General features: G+C 50.0%; 1 protein-coding gene across 2 annotated transcripts in view; it reads left to right on the forward strand.

Annotated features, from left to right (window-relative positions):
* Window positions 1–19,074, forward strand: part of SEPTIN11 (septin 11) — a 66,429-nt gene that overhangs the window by 434 nt on the left and 46,921 nt on the right. The gene's annotated exons all lie outside the window — the stretch shown is intronic.

Here is a 19,074-nt window from a genome sequence, read left to right on the forward strand (position 1 = left end):
TCTCTGCCGAGAGGGACAAAGGGTTTCCCCCGTGTAGAGAGGGGGAAAAAAATAGAAGACCCCCCCCCCATACACACGCAGAAACCGACAGATGCTGGTGCGGGTGGGGGAAAGTCTGTGTCCTGAAGCGGGCGTGCAGAAACGTGGATGGAGCTCCGGGGCGAGCGCGCTCCTGTGCCCCGGCGGCCGGGGGAGGGAGACAGACTTGACCGACCTGCCTGTAACTTTTGCGGTGCTTGGGAGCAAAGCAGACGCTGCCCGCCAGCCGGGGACTTGAATGTGGCTCCTTCTGGCAGCGAGCAAATGGCCTGCCTTCAAGGTGGGACCGGGACGAGACGGTTTCTCGTAGGGTTTACGATGTGCTGCCGGGCTGTATGGCTCCTCTGATGCGGCACGGGAATGTGTGAAGGTGGTGGTAATGGTGAGGCTGTAGGTGGGGAAGTTAGGCTGCGAAGCAAAACGAGAGCTGATGTTTGTGAGCAGAATACCTATAAATTATCCCGGCTGTTTATAAAGCTGCTTCTGAAATGATTGCTTGATTGTGAGGTCTAAAATGCGCTTGGAAGCTGCAGTTTCTGTTTCGGTGGAAAAAGATGCCTTGAAATCACTGCTTCGGCTGGTGTTCAGGGCAGGCTGAAGGGTACTGTGAAGCGGAGCCGTTTTGCTTTGTGTGGAGTAGCGACCTCAGCGTGTGAATGGGCTTGGGAGTGGTTTATTGCAAGATGTGGTTGCTGTTTTTTCGTGCGTGCGCTGTGCGCTGCTTTTCTTCCTTCGTTACGTTAAACTGAGCCTCTCCTGGTTTTGGTGAATGGCAGTCCCCTCGCAATCCCAGAGCAGCATCTGCAGAGACTTGTGTAGTGGTTCAGCTAAATGCAGACCATGTGCTGTTGAGTCCAGCCCGGTGGGGCCGGCTGCGGAATAAAGCATCCCTTGGGGTGGGAAGCATGTGTGTGGGAGAGGGAAGGGCGAGGGGACTCGGCTTCCTCGTGAGCAGCCGGTGGGCAGACCAGGCACCGGATGGGTACTTCTCAAAGAGTTGTTTTACCCTGGGATGATGGCAAAGTAAAGGACAGTGGGCTGGCATCCGGTAGGTGCTGAGCATATCATCTCCTTTACCTTATCTCATCCTCTCCCCTGCCTCTTTGCTGCTGCTGCGGAGCTGGGGAGGTGGCAGGGAACCTGAAGAAACAGTTAACTACATGGGAGAGCGAGGCAGAAGTGGTGAGTGCTTCTCTCAGCCTAATCACCAGATTTTGTAAGGGTGCTGAGTGGTGTGTGTCATTGGAAGGAGCGAGGGGGGTAGAATTAAGGGAAGGAATGAAACTAGAAATGAGTGAGTTTGATTTCTAAAAACCAAGATAACATTCCTGAGTCACAACCTTTTACGTCCTGGCAGGATACAACATTATGCTAATTGTAAAAGCATGCATAAAAAAACGAACTTCAGCAAGCTGCTCTGAAGTGTCTGTGTTTAATTGTAGCTGAGCAGGGCGTGTTTTGGTAGGATGGGTGGCTTTCATTTTAAGGCCCCGATCCCACAGATGTGAAGGCACATGTGTAATGCACTGCCTGTAATTTCATTTGACTTAATGGAGGCTGATCTCAGCATGTAAATGCAAAGGCATGCATAAGCAAAGCTTTTGCAGCACTGGTGCTGGGAGCTGCCATGGGACCTCTCAGCTGATGAAAGCCATGCATATGCTTAAACATGCGTCTAGGTGGAAGCGTGCGGATGGTATCTGCGCTCGCTCTGAGATAAGCCACTTGCAGCCTGGAAGCTTGCAGTGCCCTGGATGGGGATCCCACCTCCCGCTGGGCTAATCCCCAGCATCTTGACTGGTGCTGGACGGTGCCTCAGGAGGTCAGAGCGTGGAAGGGGGCTCTGGCTTCCCTACCCTTCTCTTTATTTGTTTATCCTAAATGGCTACAGGATCACAGCTTGGCCTAGTTAAAGGCAACACTAGCATACACACACAAATACTGTGCCTCCTCCCCCAGCCAGTCAAACAGAAATTGATGGAAAATGAAGCTGGAATGCTGACTCTTACATGGGGGCCTCGAAATACGTTATCTGAGAGACAAGACCAGCATAGTGTATTCTTCAATCCGTTTTAAAAATACTTCATAACGAGAGACTGCCAGTTTCCATGGAGGGGAGGGAGTGGAAGAGCAGAAAGAAGGTAGAGCAGGGCTAGCGGAGCTGAGGAATCGGCGTTTTTTTGGCTTCCTCTGAACAACGGATCTAGCAGCACCCGCTGAAATCAGCAAGAGCTGGGGGCAGCACCTTCGGAGAGCCACTTCTGCGTGTGTTGGTGGGTGGAGCAGAGCCACCAGGACCGCTTGTTTTTGATGCTGAGATGAGCCCTTCGAAAGGGGATATGTCTCTGAGGGTGTTTCTGTGCTAACAAGCACAGAAGGCTTCCTTGCCCGCTGTGAAGCATGGCTTTTTGGGGGTTGGCCTGGCTCAGTTGCCTGTGCCAGGGAAGCAGGGCTGTGTGGCACACACGTGGTGATATTTTAGTTTGTGAACCCTTCGTTTCCTTTATTCACTTCAGTGCCTTGTCTGCAGTAGGAAATGCTTTCAGACAATTCGCGTCGCTCCTCTTGATGTTAACAATGGTGGGAACCTGGCTCCTCCTTGCCTTGTTTTTAACACAGCCTCAGATTTTGGGCAGGCTGTGTCCAGCCCACCATGAGCTCGGGGCCTCCAGCTCTTCCAGCATGACTTGAGCTGACCTGGAGGCAGGGCCTGATGGAGATCCTCAGAAAATCCTTGTCTTGGGTAGATGGGATCACAGGGAATCAATTTTAGTGCTTGAGTAAGGCGCTGAAACAATGATTAAGCAGCTTGTGGCTTGCCTTGTAGGAGAGATGCAAAGGACAAGGGGGTCTTCTGCTGGCTTTGTGAGTGCTTCTGCCTTGTCTGACCTCGCTGTTGGCTCTAGGCTTCAGGCCCTGTAAGCTGCAGCAGCTCTTGTAGGAAAAGGCAGTGAAGGCGTTTGAGCTCAGAACGGTTGGCCCAACCAGGTGATTTAAAAACAAACAAACCAAAAACGCAGCAGTTCCTCGAGCTTTTTTTAGGTACACTATCCAGCTCCCTTCATTTCCAGCTCTGTGAGCAGCTCTCCAGCCTGCTGTAATAAGTGATGCGTGATAATGGTTCAGACAAATGCCACGGTGCCGTTAGCAGTCAGCGTTAATACTGCTGGAGAGTGCTCCAGATCAGAGGCAAAAAAAAGAAAATGAAGCTGGGGTCTTGCTGTCTTAGTGAAGAACAGCAGTAACCAACTATTGCTCCAAATGTTCCTCCTTTTTCCCAGTAAGTGCTGGTTTGAGCACTGCTATGTGTTGCGCTCCGCAGGAAGCCATAGGAGAGGCTGTCCCTTGGCTGCTCGGTTATGTCTGGGCACCTTCATCTGCGCTCTGGGGCCTGGTGCAGAGGTGGATGGGCCAGGAGTTGCCATCTGCATCCACAGGTCAGGCTGGTGTGACTTGGCACAAGAGCAGGCAAGGCCCACTTGGCCTCGTGTGAGTGGAGGAAGAGCCACGGCGAGGAGAAGCTCCCTGTGGTTTCCTATCAGCAGCGCCCAGCCCTTCTGCAAGCTCCTCCCTGTGTCTGCACTACCTGCTTCTCTGAAAGAAGTTATACTCACTGCTGGCATGAACCCCATAGTCCAAAGGCTATCACTGCCGCTTCCGGAGTAGCACAATTATTTTTGAGTCCTGCAGTTGATAAGGAGCCCCAGAGATAGCGCAGGACTGATGGAACAAAGCGCTGTTCTCATCTCTTGAAAAGTGGCTGGATAGATAGCCTTAGGACCTGGTCTTGCACTGAGTGCTTCTGAAGTTGCTAAAAATCTGGAGGAGGGAATCTTTTCTCGCAGGCTTAGGCTTTTTGTTCTCCTTAGTATTGCCCCACGTAACAGAAGCTGTCACCTGTTTGTTTTTTTTGTACTTTAATGTTATCTTATAGCTGCTTTAGATCTTTTTATTTTAGAAGTGAATCTTCTGCTACTTTTTCTGCATTTGAGTTTTATTTTCAAATGGGGTATGGCTTATTGAAATGCCCTAATTGCAGGCTATTTCTTAGCAGATCTAGTCATGAATACTTGGCACAAGCTAACCGAAAAAGGCTCATTTTAGGAAGGTTTTGGTTTTGCCAGCGGCTCCTGCAGACTGATAGCTATGAACAGCGGTAGCTGTAAAGAGAATTGTTTCTGGAGATCTGCAGGCATCTCATCGATTTCATCGAGAAACTGTAGTAACCTCTCTGGCGTGATGGCAGTGGAAGGGGAGAAACTGTGCTTGTAATCCTGAGGGGTATCTTTGTAAATGAGTTGCAGAACTTGCCTGTTTGGGGCTGTCTCAGATCTGGTGGCGTCCTGCAGTCTGTGGGCGCTGTGCCGGGGTGAACGGGGTGCAGCACTGATCGGGTCGCCCTTTGTACGCAAGGGACTCAACAGAATCTGTTTGCCAGCCGTGTGTTAACCGCAACAGGTGTGCCAAATGCTTTACCTGAGCACGTTAGCATGGCTTGAATGAAGTTGGTGCCAGCCTCTGTTTCTGTCTGTAAGCGCAGATTGAGGTGGTGGGAGAGGGCTGGGTTTGGTGGAGGGCTCGCTTGGCTTGCCCAGTGACGGTGCAAGCTGCACTTCCCTCTCCCACGAGGAAGCACAGCAAGTGATTTCTAGTGAAGTGCAAGAGCCCAGGCTGCCCCAGAGGTCAAACTGCAAGCCTGCTTCTGTGCTTTCAGCTAGAGGGTCCCGTCTGTAGCCGCAGCCAAATCTTTGCGTTTCAAGGCATGCAAATCATCTCCTTTAACCCCTGTGAAAACCCATCTCCTCCAATCTGAGTCAGCCCGGGAGCTTCTGGCAGCTTTCAGATGAGTGGAGAATGCCAGGGTGACAGTCCTGGCTTGATTTTTCCAGGACAAAATCCAGCAGGCAACGGCCTGGCTTGGAAATAAGGAATCTGCAGCCTGGAAAGGTGAAGGTGTCTGGTTATCATTGACGCTGGTTCTTGGCACGTGTCCTTAATGATGTGCATCACCCCGGATCCTCCCGAGCTGTGTAGCAAATATACAGAATTACAAATCAGGAGGTTGTGTATCAATGTAGCTACTCATCCTTTTCGTACTTCTACATTTGACTGAAGGTTTCTCTGTTCATCGTTGTCTCGTGTTAATCAGTAGAAGTAAATCTCTCGTATGTCTGTGCAATGAGTGTACTTAGAAACAGCATGACTGATGAGATTTCAATGGTCTCTTCTGGTTTTGTTTTGCTCATAACTTGAGATGTTGTCAAGACTGATTTTTTTTTTCAGAAATTGCTGAATTAAGTCACTGGAAACAATTCTCGTTTATTGCAGCCTCTATGGCTAAAAGATGAGGTTGCCATGCTGTGAGCAGGTATGTTGCTAGCTGTAAAAAACAGCAGTGATCAAGGCTTAACACAGCTGTCTGGGACTGAGCGTGCACCGTCTTCAAATCTGTGTCAAGCCCCCAAGAGGAGCAGGGATTTTGCCAGATCCTCTGGTGGCTTGTTCTGGTAGTAAATCACACCTCCTACCCACCACATTCATTTGTTTCTTCCTTCTTCTCCCTCAAAATTATTTCACATCCAGGTTAAGCAGTGGTAGGTCTCACCGTGTCTCTTCTTTCCTGGTTGGTCTCAGAGATTTGAGCTCTGAACTTTTTTTATTTTTTCCTTTGTGCAAGCACAAGGATGTAGACTCTTAAAAACCAAGTCACTTCTCAAATCCCCTGTCAGCAACTTATCTCTAAAGTGGCAAACTTATCCCTGGCTGTGGCAAAGTAAGTCTACTTGCTGATTTTCTTATTTTTAACGTAAGAAACAATGAGTCAATGAATACTCTTGTGTTAGTTTATAGAATCAGAGATTAAGATTTTTAATTGCTTTTGAAAATGGTTTTTTACTTCCTGTATATTTTATGCAGTATCCAAGCCAAGAAAAATCCTGATTGCTTTTAAAGGAATGCTTTCCTGTCACAAAGTCTCTTTTATCTTGGAAAATGCCAACCTAGTCTCATTCTATTTCATCTCTCTCATTAATATTGAATACGTGGCGCTCTAATATGGCAGCTGAAGCAAAACACAGAATTTCAGCTAATATCTGACAACAGCAAGCTGAGATTAAATGACATGCGAGTGCAATCTGCTATATATAAAGTAATTGGCATTTTCCAGGAGCATTTGACCTAATTTGTGGTTCTTTCTCCTGCTGCCCCCTCAAATCTGCCCTCAGAGGTTGGTTAGTCATCAGGACTTCAGAGTTGTCAGCCTGCTTTTCAGAAGGTGCTCCCCTGGTGGGTGTCAATGCTTCTGTGCAAGGGGTCCCCGATGAGACCAGGCACGAGAAGGGTCAGGGTACTGCTCCTGCAGATGGAAGATGTGTATCCAGTGGGCTGGACCCGTTTCAGAAGTAACAAAATGAATCCCAAGTCAAGGTCTGGATGCAGCTCTCCTTTGCGGCTTTGCATGAGCTCTTGCTGAATGCTGCTGTTTTTCTTGTATAAATGTTGAGGGCTGGCTCGGTTTTGTGGCACAGGGAGGTTTGGCGACTGCAGCACAAGTCCCTGGTGTCCAGTGGAGGTGGCAACTGGTGCTGGATCTGGGAGCTGCATTACACTTGGGGAAAACCTGCCTGTAAGTCTCAGCTCTTCAGCAGGGCAGCTGTAAACCCTTCCCGATGCTCTGAATCGCAAAGAAGCAGGACTGGAAGTTGAAACCAAACTTGTTGAAGTGTGCTGCCTTCTGGGATGCCCGGCTGATGGTTGCTGGGACAAAGAAGGAATAACTTAGCTTGGGTTCTGATATGTAATGGCCAGAAAGTAGTAGTGTAAGGGGGCCTTGGGTTTTGTGTTTCCAGGTAGTTGAATATTCATCCTGCTGGAAATCACCCTTGCTGTTCTGCATTTGGAGTTATGCAGCTATTCATCATTAGATCCTTAATTACAAGAGGCACTGGGGATTAGGGCTTGTGTGGCTGGCATGCTGCAAGTGCTTTGGCCCCTGATTTGCTGGGCGGTCTTGGGCAAAGGACTTCAATTTGCTGTGCCCTTGTTTTCTCCATGTGTAAGGCAGATGATAATTCCCTTCCTTGTTTTTTTTAAGGTGCATAGCTATAATGAATGGATTAATAGCACAGCTGCTTCATAAACCTAGCACCAAATCTAGTGAGATCTTGTGGCACAGAGGCATTACCAGACTAAATGCTTTTAATTAAAAACGCTTTCAAGAAAACAACTATTCAAATGAGGTAATATGCAAGTTATGTTTTCGGGGAGATTTAACAACTAATTTCAATAAGGAAGAGGGGATTAGAAGTGAGCAATATGAGTAACTCCACTGACCTTGTTTTTATGAGTTTATGTAAATGCAGCAGAGGGCAGTTTTCACATAGAGCATTCCTAAGACATGGTGAGTTTCTGTGTTGCAGGCTAGAACCATTTAAGCATCAAAGCTGGAGGTGTTTTGGTTTTGTTGCTTGAACAAAAACATTATTTGAAACTGTAGCCTGGTGCGTGACTACTGTCTGTTATTTAACGCAGCCACACTTCCCCCCGGGTCTTGGCCTTGCCAGGAATGGAGCTCAGAAGAGCAGTTTTTCCATGGGATGTGCTTACTTGGTTTTGATGTGACCTACGGAAAGCAGTATTTTTTTATAGCCTAACCAAGCAACCTGATGACTTCTTCCAGTGAAACAAGCCAGAAAGCTGGGAGTATGAATCCAGGCATGCTAGCTGTCGTACAGCTTACGTGCGATGAAGGGAAGCACCAAGTCCGTGCTGGCTAAAAAACGGCCGGTGTTTGTGGAGTGAAGTAGGTGGCTGGTCCCTGTGTAAAATACATGGTAACAAGTCCCAGAGAAGAGTGCAGGTGCTGTCCCATCCCAAGCTACCTGTGGTAAATGATGTTTTTCTTAGGTGCTGAAAGTAGATGGCCGCTGAATCAAGGCAGGGGACCTGGTGTGTTTTTGTTTCTGTGCATTGTACAGGAGGGCCGCAGCCCAGAGTCCTGGGTTCAGCGGTGCTGGGCAGGTAGGAGGGAGGATGGCTGCTGTCCTTCTGGCTTTTGTGTGAGTAGGACGACTGGAAGCCTGCTCTCAAGGCTTCTGCTCCATTTTGCACCTCTGGGCGGCCCAAGGAGGCATGAGCATCGCATGCCCACCCATGGAAGGGTGCTCTTCTGCCTGCGCTGCCTCTCCTGGGGCCTGCCACAGGGTCAGGCATGCATGGCATGCCCAAACAGGGTGGGAGCCCAGGAGCTACAAGTACAAACCCAGCTCTTTCTCCTGGACAGTCCTGAGATGACAGGAGAAAGAGCTGGGTGTTAGTCTGCCTCTCTGAAGTCCTGCCAAACCCCCAGGGCTATTATTTACTTGTCAGACCCCAGCTGCTCTGGGCTGGGGCATAAGCAACCAACCCATGCAAAGCTTGGCATGGCTGCACATGGGAATTGTGCCCCCGTTTTGGGACAGGCAGCTCTCGGGCACTTGGAGTTGTCGAGCGTGTCAGAGCAGGGAGCTCCTTTGTGTGAACTGCTCCTGCCGAGTCTTCCGCAGGAAACGCTTGCTGGGAGTAGGCTCAATTTGCCTTTGGGTATGTTTGTCTTCCCAAATCCTGAGCTTCGGCTCTGTGGAGTTGTGACTGGATTTACCTGCTCTGTCAGCTCTCTAAATCCTGGCTGCTGCAGCGAGACGAAGCCCAGGGTGGTGGAGGCTGCTCGCTCTGCAGCACCCCGGCTCGTCTGTCGCTGCTCCTCGCGGCTCGCGCTCAGCTGTTACATGGTATGTGCTGGCAGGGTTAGCTGGCCGAGCTGAGCAGTTCGCAGCCAAACAGGGATACCTGACGTGCCCTGCTGTGTGTCCCCGTCATTTAGGGGAAGAAAAGGGAATGGAGATCCATCCTGAAAATTGGGATCTAGAGTGGGCAGCCTGTGACCTGCATGGGACCTGTGCTCCCCCCCCCCCCACACACACACCTTCGAGAGGAAAATAAAGTCTTGAGATATATTTGAGTTATGTGGGAATACAAGGCTACAGCATAAAGTAACTGCAGGAGATGCATGGTAATGGCAAATCCTCTTGCTTATTATTACTGTCATTCTGAGCAACAGCCTTACAAAATATCCTGTTCTTCCCTTGAAAAGCTGTCCTTGAGCAACGCATTTGGAATGCGCAGTGGAATATGTATTGCCTGTTTCTGTAAGGTTGTGAGACTTTGAATTCTGGCAGGTATGTGTTTAGCTTGACTGTCTGAGGAAAGAGTGAGCAGCTGGACACAACTTCTTCTCTTTCGGGGTGTATCAAGGAAAAAGCATTATAAGTACACATTCTAACACTGGTCTGTTACAAGCAGGCCTTGGTTGTTACTGCACAAGTCCTGACAGGAGGGCAGAGATTACAAGTGTGGATCTGACCACTTCTGCCTTCTTTTGAAGCACAATATGACTGGGGTGGACAGTCAAAGGAGAACACGGTGGCCAATGTTAATTCATCTGCAGAGGTGGGCGCAGGCTCTAGTTTAACCTTTTAGCAAGGCTCCACTGACAGCTAATGGAAGTTGCAGCAGCCTGTGCGTGGAATAATTTATGAATTTGGGAGAATACGATTCCAGCGAGCACATGGGTGAATGCCAGGGCCTCGAAACACTCTGCCAGTGGTCGTGTGAGCAGTGAGAGTGCTGCAGGAGAAATAGCATTGGATTAGCTTGGGGTAACGCGTGGAAGCATTGCACTCAGCTCCTAAAGACTGTCCCTTCTGTGCAGCAGTGCTGGGCTGTAGGCTGGGTGCTCAGCCAGGAGAGCAGTAAGCAGGAGCGTACTAACTGGAAGTGTTCCTCATGCATCAAACAAGATGTGGGAAGCAGCACAGGGAGAGATCTTGAGCTACAGGCTTTTCCCAAGCAGCCCTTGCAATCCCTCTGCCGCTTGGGAAGGCAATCCCTTCACTTCAAGTACTCAGGCTGTCTGAGCGAGTGCCAGGTTCCTTCACAGCACAGCTCCGGGGTGTCCTGGTACCACCTCAGAGCTGCTCTCTGGCTCGGAGCGAGGTGCTGGGCGCCTTTCCTGCGGCTGAAGGAACCGAAGCCTTGCCTCAGCACCGTGCTCGAGAGCCAGATGTGAATCAGCAGTGCTCGCCTGCGTGTTTCCAGGTCTCGAGCCTCCTGCTTTTAATTAAACTGTCGCGACACCACAGGCAGAGCCGGAGCCAGGTGGCCAAAGGTCCAGCTCACAAAGGCCTTCGGGAGCCCTGGTATGTGGCTGGGAAGCCTTGGGCAAGGCGTAGGGCAGGGTCAGCACCTGCCTCCCACTAATTGTGGGTTGTTTGCTCCGTGGCAGGGCTGAACGCACCATTGAAGTCTGGTGGTTTCCCCTCATATCGCTTTTAATAACAAAGCGCATCCTCGCTCCCAGGGAGCAGCAGAGATGATAGGAGCCCCTTTGCTGGACACTCTGGTTCTTTGCGCAGCTTTTGTGCAGCTCTGAAAATCGTCGTCTCGTAGGCAATAATTAGCGAAGGCTACAAGGCGACTTGCTGCAGTCTGTGTTGCCTGATCCAGACACGGCCCCGCAACAGGCACCCAAGCAGCTGGAGTGGCTGCCTCCTGCAGGGGCGTTTTCTGTGGTGGCAGATCATGGGACTGCTCTGTGGTGCGCTGCCAGAGCTGCTGGATGGAGGGGTGGCGGCCTCCGAGTGGGAGGGTGAAACTCCTCCGTGTCAGTCTTGTCCTTGGGTGTTGGAGCACTTGGCTGTGGGAACCTACCAAGCAGAAACTCCTCTGGGAGATTCCCTGGGGGCGGGCACTCAGCAGTTCTGCAGCTCGGTCTGGAGCTGTCACCTGGAGGAAATGCCCAGCCCAGGCCAGCCCCTGCCCAACCCTGGGGGCTGCGGGAGCTCTGCAGTGCCGTGAGCTGGCTGCAGGAGCAGCGGGGACGTCTGTGTGCTCACACAAGGGTCAGTGACCAGCCTCAGTGCAAGGGCACTGTCCTCTGGTTAAAGACCCCGCGTTCCCAAAAAAGTCATCTTTTAAGTAAGCGTTGGTCCTAATGCACGGGGTCATCTTGTCCTTCTGAACAGCACTGATAGGCAAAACAGGTTTGCTGGGGTCCTTTTCCCAGCAGAGCTGTGTTGCTGGGAAGCACGATGAAGTGCCAATGGCCAGCAGAGGTTGGGGGGTGCGGAGCAGAGCTGTCTTTGTAGCTACCCCCAGAGTTTTGGCAAAATAAGCCGGGTCCGTAGCTGGCATGCTCAACGGAGAGCACTGCTCCTCCCAGGGGCTGCACAGAGCTGGCTGGCTGGTGCTTTCAGCAGCCTTGGAGTGCTCGCTGGAGCTTATGCCTCCACCTGGCACGGGAGCTTCCTCCCCTGCTGGCTTCCAGGCCGAGCGTCGCTCCTGTGTGTGGCTGCTCGCTGCCTCTCCTGCTGCGAGCGTCGGTGCTTCCTAGGGGGCAGGATGCAATGCCCGTAATGCTCAGATGCTCTGGGGCTTTGATTTGTGATCTCGCTTGATCAGCAAGGCTGTGAGAACAGCTCTGCTAGGGAACATGCTGGGACAGAGCTTTAGAAAAGATCCCTGTAGCAAGGCTCTTTCTGGAGCTGTTGTGTGGGAGGGGGAAAAAGCCCACCTGACTGATGGCAAGAGGTATGGGAAAATATCCAATGAGTTGGAAAGTACATTTCCTCTTCTTTAGAGACGGAAGTCCCCGTAATTTGATCAAAGGCTTAGAACTGTATGCAGCATTACGTAAGTGACTTCAAGGGGACTTCCAGCGGACTTCCAGAGTGTGGAGAGCTGCCCAACGAGAGCTGTGCCTGCTGATTTACGCTGCCCAAGGCTATCGCCACCCCTTCCTCTTAGCACCTGGAAAGTGGCTCCAAATCTCTGACCTAGTCCATTGGGTTATAGGCCATAATAATGATCCTGTTGCCGAGTTAGGTACAGGCACCAGAGGGGTAATTCATTTGTCACATGAATTAATTTGTCTGTATGGAGGTGGTGACACAGGGCTGCCGTTCTCCCCCCGAGGTTTATAAATCAGCTTGCCCTTCTGTGCCGTTAGGTGACTGTGGTGTCTTCTCTCACCTTGCTCCATGGGTGATGTTGGATGGGTGCTGGGGCTGATTCCCTGCCCCAAGGTGAGGGGGAACTCGAGAGCAAGTCCCCAAGACACTGCCTTTTCCTTTCCTGCACTTGAAGGCTGCGGCTGTCTTCTGAGAGCAGACACGCTGACCGTGGGCTCTTAGTCCTGGAAGACCTTTGTGTTGGTTTTTGTTTTCCTTTCCTTTTTTTTTCCCCCCTTCAGCTTAGCGTCCAATATGTTTTCTGTGGTTTAAGGGATTGCCTCTTGTTCTTTTTTCCTGATGTAATAAACATTGCTGTTGGAGCATCAGGCCCTTTCAAGTTGCTAGTTAGCGTTAGATCAAGGTCTCAGAATTGTTTATAAATGAGAATAGGATTTAATGGTTACAGGACATTTAATTAGTGTCTGCAATCTAGCCACTAATGGGGGTTTATTTATAGAAATACTGTTAATATTTTTGTTTAGGAGCTTTTTCTTTTTCTTTTTTTTTTTTACAGGTAGCTCAAAATAATACCTAGTGTTCACAAAACTTAACAGTTAAAAGAAATACTGTTCTCTCACTTATTTCCTTGTACTTTATATGCTGTTCCCACTGGGCTCTCCTGTTCTGGGGTGCTGATTTGGTGTCTTGGGATATATGTGGCTTTTTCTACAGCAAAAATTAAAATTGTTGGCCTAAAAGAGGAAAAGAAAAAAAATGAGCTTAAGAAAACATACAGTTGGCTGAAGATTCAGGGGCTGGTAGCATCTGAAACAACTTGCATGAGGGGAAGTGTGGGACCTTGAGGTTTTACTTATTTATTTTTCATTTCACATTGGACAGTCTTGAAGAGACTTTCCCCTTCCCTCCCCCAGGAATTCCATGTGGCTTTTTCCCTTTCAAGGACTGCCGCAGCATGGCTGGCGTTGGTGGGAAGTTCAACGTGGGATCAGTCTCATCTCTGAAAGAATGAGCTTCCTGCCCCTGAAATCCAGATGCGCTTCTGAAAAACTTGCTGTAGATGTTCAGCAGCGCTGCTGAGCTTGAGATTTGTGCGAGCTCTCTCCTTTCATATGCCAACCCCCCTCCCGAATCCTTTAGCTGACACTAGTTGTTGTCCTTTCATCCGCTTTGTGAGCAAGTTCTCTCCTTTCAAGGAGAGAAACCAGTGTCTGAAATGGCACCTCTGCCAGCCTTGTTCCCCTTGCATGCCCAGCCTGGGCGTGCTCAATTGCGAGATGATGGGGAAGGAGGAAAAGGGTGACTGCAGGCTTGTGCTTTGAGAGACATCCAGCAGGGGGGCACGGGCAGATTTTTCACGTGTAGCGACTTCTGCCAGTTCTGCATGTGGCTTTATTTGTGTTATTAAGATTAAACTAATAAATCTGCTTGAAATTCTAGATAATGGGGAATTGATATTTGCCAGCGCTGTATTGCCAAGCGAAGGCTTCCTCCAGTCTGGGTGCCTGGGCCACACGACAGATTGCGAAGCTCGTGCTGCACGCTCGCGTGCTGCTGTTCTTTCTTAGTGAATTATCATCCGTGATGGCCTTTTATGTTAGCTGACATCTGCCTTCATTACAGGCCTTAGGGATCTCTGCAGTACAGTGTGTGGTGTAAAATGGGTGGTAGCTGGAGATCCTGCACGGGTTTCTGTGGAAAACTTAGGCTGTTTGCTTGCGTTTTTGTACAGACTGTTATTTGTTTTGAGCACAATCCCACAGCAAAGGCAGTGTCGCTTTCTCTCCACTTCCAAGGGGACTAGGGAAATGCCATTCTCAGCGCTGCCCCTGAACTGTGCAAGGCTACAGGACTGCTTGCTCTAGCCAGTGCTTGAGAGCCCGGATGGGTGCATACGCCTCTATGCACAGGCTTCGAGTTGTTGCTCCCACAGAGACCGATCATCTTCTCTCCAAATACTGAACGGCTGGTGGGTGAGGGAGTGAGCACAACTGTGGAAGAGAGTAATGGTTTGGTAGTTTGGCACCACCACTGCAGAACGCCATTCATCTGTGCTTCTGAGGTGTGCTGTTACATGGATTTTTTTTAAGCAGGAGCTTGCTGACAGTTTTCAGATGTCCAAGGCCGTGTGTGTGCTTGCTTGGAGACTGCGGGAATATGCGGTGAGCTCTGTTCTGAGCCTGTGCTTACAAATGTAGTGTCTTGAGGGGAAGCCTGGTAGCAAGTTTTGGGCTCTGGCAAGGAAGGGGGAAAGGGTGTAGATGCAAGGAGAAGGATAAAAGTTATACGAGTTTTAGCTCAAAGGCCACAAGTCACATAGCTATCAGTTCATGGTACCAAACCAGGGTACTTGTTCCAAGGTACCAGTTCATGGTACCAAGCCATCTCATAACTATTGCCAGGCCTGTTTTTAGCACTCAAGCCAGGTGGGTGCATGGCCACAGCAGTTTAAAATGACAGGTTTGTCTGTGCTCATGCATTTTGCTGACAAGGTAAGGCCTGAATTTCCTCCCAACTCAGGTAGGCTTCGTTGTTTTGGTTGCCTCAATAGCTGTTCCTGTCTGACTGCTGGTAAAGGCACAGGAAAATGAAGGCAAATTGTGCGGGTGTTTATCCTGAGCACCTTGGACTTATCTGCTTTCCCAGGTCCTTTCTCCTTTGCAGCTTTTACCTCCTAGACGTGTCTTAAAAGGCGAGGTTGTTGCTTTTACTCGAGGTTATGCAATTGTAGCTTTCAGAAGTTCTGCGGCTGCTCTAAAACATGGCTTTTCCTGCTAAGGAGCACCTTGCTGCTAAGTAAGCTGCATTAAGTTATTAAATATTTAAGGAAATCATCACAGGTTGTTTAAAAGAGCAAAGACAGGTGAGGTGGCTACAGAAACTGAAGCTGCTGATGTACCCCGAGCTTGGCCTGGTGGGACAGCTGGCACGGCAAGCTCACATACAGGTCGGAGCTGTGCAAATGCTGCGTGCCCTTGTGAAGGGGGTGTCCAGGGGTCCTGGAGGTGAGGGACCAGAGCTGTGCCAGGAATGTGCCACAAACCCCCTGCATCCAGTGCTGGGGATGAAACTGTGCTCGAACGGCTCGGGAGCTGTGGTGTGGCCTCATTGCCTTTACAATGTATTCCCACCTGCACTGCTGACACTATTTATTTTATTCCCCAGGAATTCCAGTGGCAGTAGTAGAGGTGTTTGGAAAATAGGTCCCTGCAGAAGAAACTTGTCTGACGAGCCTAACGTTGCTGTAACTGGGGGAGGATCCCTCCTTGCTGGGCTGCGTTCCCAGGCTCGTCTCCCGTGGGGAAAACCCCAGTCTCCCTTTGGGATGATGGCATCTGCCTGAGCCTCCTTTGGAGGTGAGGTGAGGGCACTCGGAGGGCGTAGAGGAGGGAGGAGGTTGCTGTCAGTATTCTGTGAAAGGGGTGAGAGGTTTCTATGGGGGGGGACACAAAACAAGCCTCTGCTTCTCTAGCTCCTGTAGAGGGGATCAGCCTCGCCAGCAACCTGCTCCTTTTTACCCCTGTCTGTGGACAACCAGCAGCCTGCGACCCGCAATGTGGGACTGGCCGGGGCTGCAGGAGCCTCTCACTGACGTGGGTCTGTGGCACTGTGGGGATCCCCTCGAATTCCTGTGCAGTGGCAGCACGACATTTCTCTGCCTCGGCTGCAGCATCTGCACAGCCTCATTGCGGCTGACTTGTTCCAGATGGTAGGTAGCTGCTTTAATTTGGGCTGTCTTCACAGGCTTGCTGACACGGGCTCCTCCTGAGCTAATTTGCGGATGAAATCGATGGTGCCCAGGTTTTGCTGTCTGCAGTCCTGGGGAGCTGATGCGAGGGTTGGGGAGGGATGGAGAGAAACGTGATGTTTCTCTGTTTCAGTGCTAGCAGGGGTTCCCGTGGGAGATGTGATTTCAAGTCTCTTCTCTCTTGGAGGCATTCATTTGCTGGAGCATCTCCGTGGTTTTGTAGCTGGCTTCTCTGGCCCAGGCAAAAAAGAAGCGTGTGGGCCATACTTTGTCACAGGAGCCAGCTTTCATTGCTGATCTGTTTGCAGTGAAGGCTGAGGATGCGTTACAGAGGGCAGAAACATTCAGCTTCGTTTGAGAGTTTGGCTGTGCTGGGTAAGAGGCTTTGGTGGCCTGTGCTGTGGTGGGGACTTGCAGTTCTGTAGCATCTTTCACACTGTGTTCAGCATCTGTGATCAGCTAGAATGCAAAGAGATTTTTTTTTTCCCCATTTATTGGGATCTGGCAGGGGAGTTCAGCGTAAAATGCATTGCAGAAAATAGAGGTGGGGCAGAGCAGGGCTCTCCACGTGGATGGGAGTTGGTGTCGATCTCTGGAACAAAAACCTTCTCAGCCACAGCCCCAAAACTGGGGCTGTAAAGCTCGTGTTTGGATTCCTTGTGACTAGTGAGTTAATCCTTTCTTCTGGTGCTGTGAATGTTTGTTTAGCCTTCTCTCTTACAATGCATTTATGGGGCTCAAACAGTTCAAGTGTGTGTTGGGCAACTGCCGGTGTCCTGTCTGGGGATTCTTTACGACTTGGAGTATCACCAGGATTGCAGTGGTCATCCAGCGCCTTTGTGATCCTGCCCCTTAGCGAGTGATGAATGTGGAGACGGCTGTGGGAACATTCCTGTCTGCAGTCCGCATGCGAGAAAAATGTTTTGTCTTGTGCTTCCCATCGAGCCCAGAAATGTGAGGTCTCTGCAGCAGTCTGTCAGCGCAGCCAGACACCAGGGGGATAAGGAGCCTGTGATGTGTCCTCGCGTCTTATCTCCTCCGAACGATACCAGTGTTATGGCTGTGCTGCAGGCCTGGATGGGATCTGCTTTTCCTGGGGAAGAACTCTGTGCAATTAATGCTTTTGGAAAGACAAAATACAGTCTTTCAAGGCAACCACAAAAATTCAGAGTTAATGAAGTGGAGGGAAGGAAGTACTTCAGCCAAAATGGGGAACTGCTCCTTGAAGCTATGGCCTATTTATAAAAAGCTTTGTGTAGGCTTTCCCTGCTAAAGACAGGAAAGCAAAGACCCACTGAAGGCAAGTGGGGAACATTGCTGTTGAGTCAGCTGAGAGCTTGAAGACTAATGTTTCAAGACTGTCAGCTAAATAATTCAGTAAGCCTTGACCTTTTTCTCTGCACGCAGATTTGGTTCAACTTAATTTCACTCTTGCTTCTGGTGAAAAAAGAAAAGTGCATGCTGAGGTGAACATTTGTAGCCTCCCATATTCCTTGATTGCTAACCTGTTATTAATGGCGAAAGACTTGAGTAGTGCCCTAAAATAGCTTGATTTGCCCTAAGGGGCTACACATTCTTGTTTTCCTCTTCTAAAGCAGGTGCAAGGGCTGTGGCTTCACACCCCAAAATCACCCTCCTGTAGATTTGAATGAACAGGTTCAAATCTGGTTTTGCTGCTTTGTTATTGTCATCTTCATTCCTTGGTTAGAACCACGTACAAGTACACCCATCACCTGTGAGTGTCAAAAGCTGGCCTTGTCTACAACTGAAGTGTTTAATTTCTTCTCTTTCAATCCAGACAATGCTGGATTTTGGTAGCATTGGGCCAGTGAAGTTTCACCGAGGAATCCCAACCTCTATCTAGCATTTGCCCTGACCCTAGAAGTCCTGGTAGGGATTTTGTAAAGAGTTCATTTGCCTGCTTCATTTACGTCCAAGCCCAAGACAAGTTGTCAGCGCACTTGTGTGAATTCATGCAGCTGAATAATTATTTCTTTGAAGCCAAGACCATCGGTGCTCACCACTGTGGTACCTGCGCGATGAACAAAGCATGCAGCACGTATGTATGTCATATTGTTCTCCTCTCACTTGAGGAGAATTAGAGTGCTGAGTTAGAACTCTGTAGCCTAGGCTCAAGACCACTAGTAAATAAATATTCTGAAGCTGTACGCCTTTATATACCCAGCTCTGCAGGGCTCACTTGGAAATCGGGTCTATGCAGAGACCTGTAGCACAACTTTTTGGTGTCTGCAGGGCAGCGCTGTGCTGTGATGCCCCCCCCACCTCCAAGCGAGCCAGCAGGGCATGGTATTAATGCCGATCCTGCTAATAGGTCCCAGAGCTAATTAATTATCCCGAGCACGGTATGGGGCACCTTTCAGTTCTGGAGCATGCTGAATGGGAGCTGACAAAATGTGCCCTTGATGTGTGGCTGCGTTTTTTTCAGGAAAGAAAACATGAGGTTAAGGAATGGCTAAAGCAGCCCCGCTCGCCTGTGCCTGCACCACCTCGTGAGGAGAACTGCTGCTTTTTGTGTTTGGAGCGGACCTTAATTTGATTCAGGTATAGGAACAGTGCTGCCTTGTTACAGCTCTGTAAGAAAGCCCTGCGGCCTGCTCCCCTTTCTAAAAAGCTCTGTATTTCGCCCTGGTTGTGTTCCCGCCACGAGCTGGGCTGGAGCTGGTGGAAGCCTCAGGAAGGCTTGAGGAAAACCTGGCGATGGGATCGGGTGCTGTGCTCCCAGGTTTGTTAGCTCTGCCCTGCCGTGCCCAAGGTCAGTGTCCCAGAGAGCTCCCTGCGAGCAGGCCCCGCGTTAGCGCAAGTCTCGCTGGGTTCACGCATCAGGCTTTCCTGTGTTGAGTCCCATAGTGCGTGGTGCCTCCAGCTAAAGGCTTTTAGTCAAGTCTAAATCCACTTATTTAACAGCAGCTGTTTCAGGGCTATTTTAAGTGCGTGACAGTGGAACACAGAAGGAAATGGCTGGGTTTTTTTTTTCCCTCTCTGCTGTCTTGCAGAGCTACATCTGTGATGCTGCAGGATTCTGTAGCCAGGGGGTGTGAAAAGAACTAAAAAAAACAAAGCCTCTGATGTCCATGTAGTGCCATGCCTTCTTGCCATCTGCGCTTAGCTTCTGCCCTGCTGCTCCAAGTCGGTTTTAATTCCTGAGCCTAAATGTTCTCAGGTCTAACAAAAGCTCAGCCTTTTCTGGTGCCAGTATGGAGCAGCCTAGTGCTGCTCACACACCTCGTAGCAGCTGGTGGGCTGTCGGGCTGCAGCCCCCCT

The sequence above is a fragment of the Anser anser genome (genome assembly GCF_964211835.1).
Source record: "Anser anser genome assembly, chromosome: 4".
Lineage (NCBI taxonomy): Eukaryota > Metazoa > Chordata > Aves > Anseriformes > Anatidae > Anser > Anser anser.